Genomic DNA, 6,321 nt, shown 5'->3' with positions numbered 1-6,321 from the left:
TGTGGTTTTGGTTCTGACCCAAATAAAGTACATCGGCAACGTCTAGAATAGTTTTAAAGCAGGATTGTTGTCAATCTCACACCTCCTGTTTTTATGAAGTCAGAAACAAGTAAACCAACCTTCATTTTGTGTTCCAGTTTAGTAGTAATTTTCCCCTTCTTTGTAAGACATCGTACCTGGAAAAATTTTATTATGGTATCACTGACTCAGTTTTCCAACTCTTTTTCCAATCTGTCTCAACCCTACAAATTTCATGGTCAATGTTGTATTTGTTCAGAAAAGACCATCATAATGCATGCCTCAAGTCCTTACTTGGCTATTTTTTTCATAAATCATTGCTCAGTGTTTTATTCATTGGACTCAGAAACCTTGATGACAGTGACTACTAATAGGATCACTTCGGTTAAACCTTACCAAATACCAACTTCTTTTTTTTTTTTTCTTTTTTTTTTATTAAAGAAAGGATTAATTAACAAAACCATAGGGTAGGAGGGGTACAACTCCACACAATTTCCACCGCCCAATCTCCATATCCCACCCCCTCCCCCGATAGCTTTCCCATTCTCTATCCCTCTGGGAGCATGGACCCAGGGTCATTGTGGGTTGCAGAAGGTAGAAGGTCTGGCTTCTGTAATTGCTTCCTCGCTGAACATGGGCGTTGACTGGTCGGTCCATACTCCCAGTCTGCCTCTCTCTTTCCCTAGTAGGATGGGTCTCTGGGGAAGCTGAGCTCCAGGACACATTGGTGGTGTCTTCAATCCAGGGAAGTCTGGTCGGCATCCTGATGACACCTGGAACCTGGTGACTGAAAAGAGAGTTAACATACAAAGCCAAAAAAAATTGTTGAGCAATCATGGACCCAAAGCTTGGAAAAGTGGAGAGGAAGTATTAGGGAGGTACTCACTGCAAACTCTAGTATACTTCTGCTTTCTTACTTTGGTGCCATACTCCAAACTCAGTCAATTTCTGCTTTGCGTTTCTACTTCTTTTTTTTTTTTTACATGCATAACATTCCCCAGATACCAACTACCAACTTCTTTTACCTAAAATACTTTCCTCTCTTACAGTTGAACATATTATGTCATCCACAGCATCCATAGCTCACAGGACTAAATGTCATTTCACATCATGACCCTTCTTTGATGGTAGCATCAGTTTTTATCAACTGCTTGATAAACTTTGTTGTTATGAGACAGGACTCTACACCATCATTGCCACTAAGGAGTAATAACAACAAAAAGATAAAAATTAGCAACTGGTATTCTCATTTTGTTGAAGGCGTGATATTTAAAGATGAATGAGTTGGTGTACTGCACCAAAGTAAAAGACTCTGCTGTGTGTGTGTGTGTGTGTGTGTGTGTGTGTGTGTGTGTGTGTGTGTGTGTGTAGGGCTCAGGTCCTGGAACATGAGGCAGAAGAGGACCTAGTGGGGGATTGTATTGTTATGTGGAAATGTTATACATGTACAAACAATTGTATTTTACTGTTGAATGTAAACCATTAAAGAAGTAAACAAACAAAAAAGATGAATGAGTCAGAAGTACTTTTTAAAAAAATTATCTTTATTTATTTACTGGATAGAGATAGCCAGCATCCAAGGGGGAAGGGGAGATAGAGAGCAAGAAAGACAGAGAGACCCCTGCAGCTCTACTTCACCACTCATGAACCTTCCCACCTTGATGTGGCCACTAGGGGCTTGAACCTGGGACCTTGCACACTGTCGTGTGTGCACATAACCATGTGCTCCACTGCCTGGCCTCCAGAAGTACTTTATAAATAGTAAAAATGTTGTATCTCTCTCATGGGACATCTTGTGTGATTTCCTGATTGCTACAGCCTGGCCCCTCACTTGCCATATCTATCAAATAATTCTAGTTTCTTTACTAGGAATAAGAACCATTCTACTTTCAACTTTCACTTTATTTTATTTTGCCACCAGGATGATAACTGAGTCTCAGTACCAGCAATACAAATTCACTGCTCACCACGGCCATTTTATTTTCTTTCAGTTTTTTATTTGACAGAACAAAGAGAAACTGAGAGAAGAAATCTAGAAGGAAAGAGAGAAACCTACTTTCCAACTTTGAAAGTTGATTGCAGTGACAGTTTTTCTCTCTGAATAAAATCTATTGAATGAAACTTTCTCAATGTGTTGGCTTACTTTTGTAACCTAACTCATGGAGGAAAAGTATCAGGCATAAAATTAGAATTACAGCTGTGTTGTTTCAAAATGAATAATGTCTACAGAGTGAGACACTGAGTCAAGGGTTTAGTTTGAAGCAAAAGGAAAAAAATGGTTAGTGTTCCTGGAAAAGCTGACAGCTCAGCATATGCAACCTTCCCTGCACACAGAAATGTGGCAAGGAAAGCAAATGGGACTTCTGTAACGAAGTCAGTAGTATCCAGAATACATTCCATTTGATTGCAAGTAACTCATCTAATCTTCTTTACTTTAGAAAATTAAGCTCTGAACTTTTGAAACATAAATACAAAAATTTGGATTTAAATTCACTGAGGAAAGAATTCCTAGGAAGGGGTATTTAAGACATGATCATTGCACAACACAGAAGGCTATCTAGAAGAGAGAATAGACCTAGAATTGAGTTAACTTACCCTCAGCTGTCACACACATACATATAAGTGGGGTAAGGTAAAATGTCCATTAATTGTGTTCATATGTTATAACCGTTGATTCACTGTGAATTCTTGATACAGATGACTATATAAAGGAAATATGGGGTGTGTACACTATGAAATACTACTCTGCTGTAAAAAAAAATGACATCTTATCCTTTGAGAAAGATGGATAGAACTGGAGGTGACCATACTTAGTGAAGTAAGTAGAGAGGTGAAAGACAACTGCCAAATAGTTTCACTCATGTTTGGAATCCAGAGAGCTGAAGCACATCAATCTGCAAATAAAATAAAATACAGAAGCAGCAGAATTATCCTTAAGACTTTGTGAGAACTTTGGTGGTGGGTGCAGTATGGAGCTATAGACTCTGTCATTTTATCATCTTGTCAGCCACTACTAAATCACGAATTAAAAAATTAAATACAAATGTAAGTCAATAGAAAACAAAAATCTTGGAAATATAAAAATGGATTTTTTTCAGGTACATTGATTAATTTAGTGAAGTCAGCATTCATAGTTATAAAAAGGAGTCATATTCGTTCTAGAAGAATGGGTTTTAAATACTAAAATTCATGGTTTTCTTTTCTTTCTTTTTTTCTTTTTTTGCTTAATTGAAAAAATGACCTTAATTAAATTTCCAAGTTTCTAGTGGAACAGAAAGTTCAATTCATTGATTCTGAAGTGTTTTCATTTGTTCTTGGTTTTGAAACCAAATTTGTGCTAATGTGTGAGTGTGACACAAATACAGAGGTTGAATTTTTGTACCTTGATGAGGCTGAAAGGATACCATAGTAATAGAATAAAAAATAAAAGCAATATTAAGTTAGATTTAAAAAGAACATGTGCAGATTACATCATCTGTACTAGGAAACAGTATGTCAGTTTAAAAATCTTCTAACAAACACAGTTGTCCCACTCATATGTCAAAACCAAAAGTGGACCAAGTATTATTAATCAATTTTTACCAGATGCATTTATTTTATTTGATCTGTTTATTTGTGTATTTACTTTTACCACAGCACTGCTCAGCTCTGACTTATTGTGGTGCAGGAGACTGAAGCTGGAACTTTGGAGCCTCTGGCATGAGAGTCTTTGGAGATTAGAATTGAGTTTGTGATGAAACATCCACATGTGTAGTCCAGCTAGGTACTAAGCCACATATAGTACATGAAATGACAGGAAATAGCGGCATCTGAAGGTAACACTTGTCACGCAACAACATAGATTTTTGCTTTGCAATACATCTATACAATACGCAATATAGCCTTTGGAAAGTTCTACTTTCATTCAAGAAAGAAGAAGTTTTAGAGAAAATGATTTTATTACACTCTTCTTAATTGAAGTCCCTCTATTTTTATATTTTGTATGGCAACACTGACTTACCACTATTTATTTCTTATTTTGTTTTATTTGTGAGAAAGAGAGAGAGAGAGAAAGAAAGAGAGAGAGGAGTGGGAGTTGCTCTCAGCTTTGACTTATTACGATGCCAGGGACTGAATGGAGATCCTTGAAGCCCAGGGCATGAAAGTCTTTTGCATGACCCATATGCTGCCTCCTTGACCCTTTCATTAGTTCTAAGGCAGAAGATTCTACGTTGGACATACTTGCAGCAAATATGCTCTTGACCAAGAAAATGAGTCAACCTAGAATAATGCAGTGACTTCAGAAGTAGAAAGTTAGGAGACAGAACGAGTACACAATCCGTTAACTGAAGTAAGGTGAGGTAACAACCTCTAAGGAGGTGACCAAACTACAGTACAGAACATTTTCTTGGCTTGTGAAGTAAGAATTGATTTAATAATGCAATAAATGAAGTAATAGAACAACAGGGAGCCGACATCAGCCCGTGAAACCCTACTTACAGCTGAGGAGCGTGACTTCAAGTCCTGTATGTGTGAGCAGTTACAAACATTGATAAAGCAAACACAATACAGTTATGGTTTGACTTCTTATATAAATTTCACCAACAAGCTGCAATACTTATTAAAGGTTATTGGTGGAGGCTAATGAATTTGGGAAAAAAATAGAAGTGATGGCTCATCTATTTTCATCTAAAGATTGAATGGTTAAGTTTTAAAATGTTGGGAGTTGGGCGGTAGCACAGCGGGTTCAGCGCAGGTGGCACGAAGCGCAAGGACCAGCAAAAGGATCCCAGTTCGAGCCCCCGGCTCCCCACCTGCAGGGGAGTCGCTTCACAGGTGATGAAGCAGGTCTGCAGGTGTCTGTCTTTCTCTCTCCCTCTCTGTCTTTCCCTCCTCTCTCCGTTTCTCTCTGTCCTATTCAACAACAGTGACACCAATAACAAAAACAATGGCAACAAAAGGGAATAAATAAATATATTTTTAAAAGTTTTAAAATGTTATTCATCTCCTGTGGAGGTGTGTAGGGGATATGAAGACAGACACTATCACAGCATATAGAGTGCAAATATCAAGCCTAGAAACAAAAAGCCTGAAAGTTCAGTGCTCTACCAACTGGCTGACACCCTTGGAAATATTGGCATTCAGTCTTTTTTTAAATTATTTATTATTGGATAGAGATCGAGAGAAATTGAGAGGAGTGGAGGAGATAGAGAGAAAGAGACACTTGCAGCCCTACTTCACCACTCATGAAGCCTTCCCCCTGCAGGCGGGGACCAGGGGCTTGTACCTGGGACCTTGTACACTATAATGTATGCGCTTAACCAGGTGTGCCACCAGCTGGCATCGGCGTTCAGTCTTGACCATTGAAGTAAACTAGCTCCCTTGCCACATTTATTTGTCAAGGAAGTTTAACTAAATGATCCTGTTCAAAGTCAGCCTTGTCACTGTTAGAAGTGATCTGAGGAAGTTTTTAAGTCACTTGATTGGGCACAATATAGAGAACCTGAGTGAAGAAAGCAGAGGAAAAGAGAAGGCAGAATAAGGCAATACTGTCTCAGATGACTCCACTGGAAGTCGTCAGCTACGCAGGAACTACTGACAGACTTTTCTGACTTCTTCAGCTTGCTTCTTCATGCAGGTTTTCCTGGTTTCTTTGTTGGTTTTGAAGTGTGTTTGTTTGGTAACCAGATTATCAATGGTGGGCAATGCCTGGACTCTCTTTTTTTTCCCTCTTTCTTGTTAAGAGGCAAGAGACAGCGAGGGAGAGAGAGACACAGAGAAGAAGAGACACCTGTAGCACTACCCCACCACTTGTGTAGTTCCCACACTCTGCACTTCCCTGAAGGTGGATCTGGGTGCTTGAACCATGATCCTCACCCACGGTAACACGAGTTCAGAATATCTGAAAGCACTAGAGCCTCGCGTGAGCACCTGAAGACACGAATTCCTATACAGAAGTGTATAGATATAGACATATATCTACATATTACATGGATGTCATATATATAGTCAATATTACCTTTTAATTTGAAGGATGGAATGTACACAAATATGAAACTGGACGTAAAAGTTTTGAAACCTAGGAAAAAACTCACTAACTCTTAAAAATATAAATCTTCACATTTCTTATTATGATCTGAGCCTGGCTAAGTATACAGCAAAGTTTGTTGTCATTCATTGCAGACATTTTGCCTAGGAAGTAAAAACTACCGTAACTTTTCCATTAGAATTTTAATACTTTCATTCTGGATAAAGATTGCCAGAATTTCATGAGCCTTACAAAAGAGTTACTCATTCTAAGTACTAGTTACCAATTGACAAGCA

The 6,321-nt window shown here is 38.3% G+C and overlaps 1 long non-coding RNA gene across 1 annotated transcript; it reads right to left on the bottom strand.

The window, feature by feature from the left end:
* Nucleotides 1–428: 428 nt before the first annotated feature.
* Nucleotides 429–4,547, bottom strand: LOC132534303 (uncharacterized). The gene is made up of 2 exons (XR_009546026.1): nt 4,498–4,547; nt 429–1,217 (listed from the first exon to the last, which is right to left on the bottom strand). It is a non-coding gene; the product is annotated as an uncharacterized LOC132534303 (long non-coding RNA).
* Nucleotides 4,548–6,321: the final 1,774 nt, after the last annotated feature.

This window comes from Erinaceus europaeus, chromosome 18 (assembly GCF_950295315.1).
Source record: "Erinaceus europaeus chromosome 18, mEriEur2.1, whole genome shotgun sequence".
NCBI classification, from domain to species: domain Eukaryota; kingdom Metazoa; phylum Chordata; class Mammalia; order Eulipotyphla; family Erinaceidae; genus Erinaceus; species Erinaceus europaeus.
This window is presented reverse-complemented; position numbering and strand designations above follow the sequence as displayed.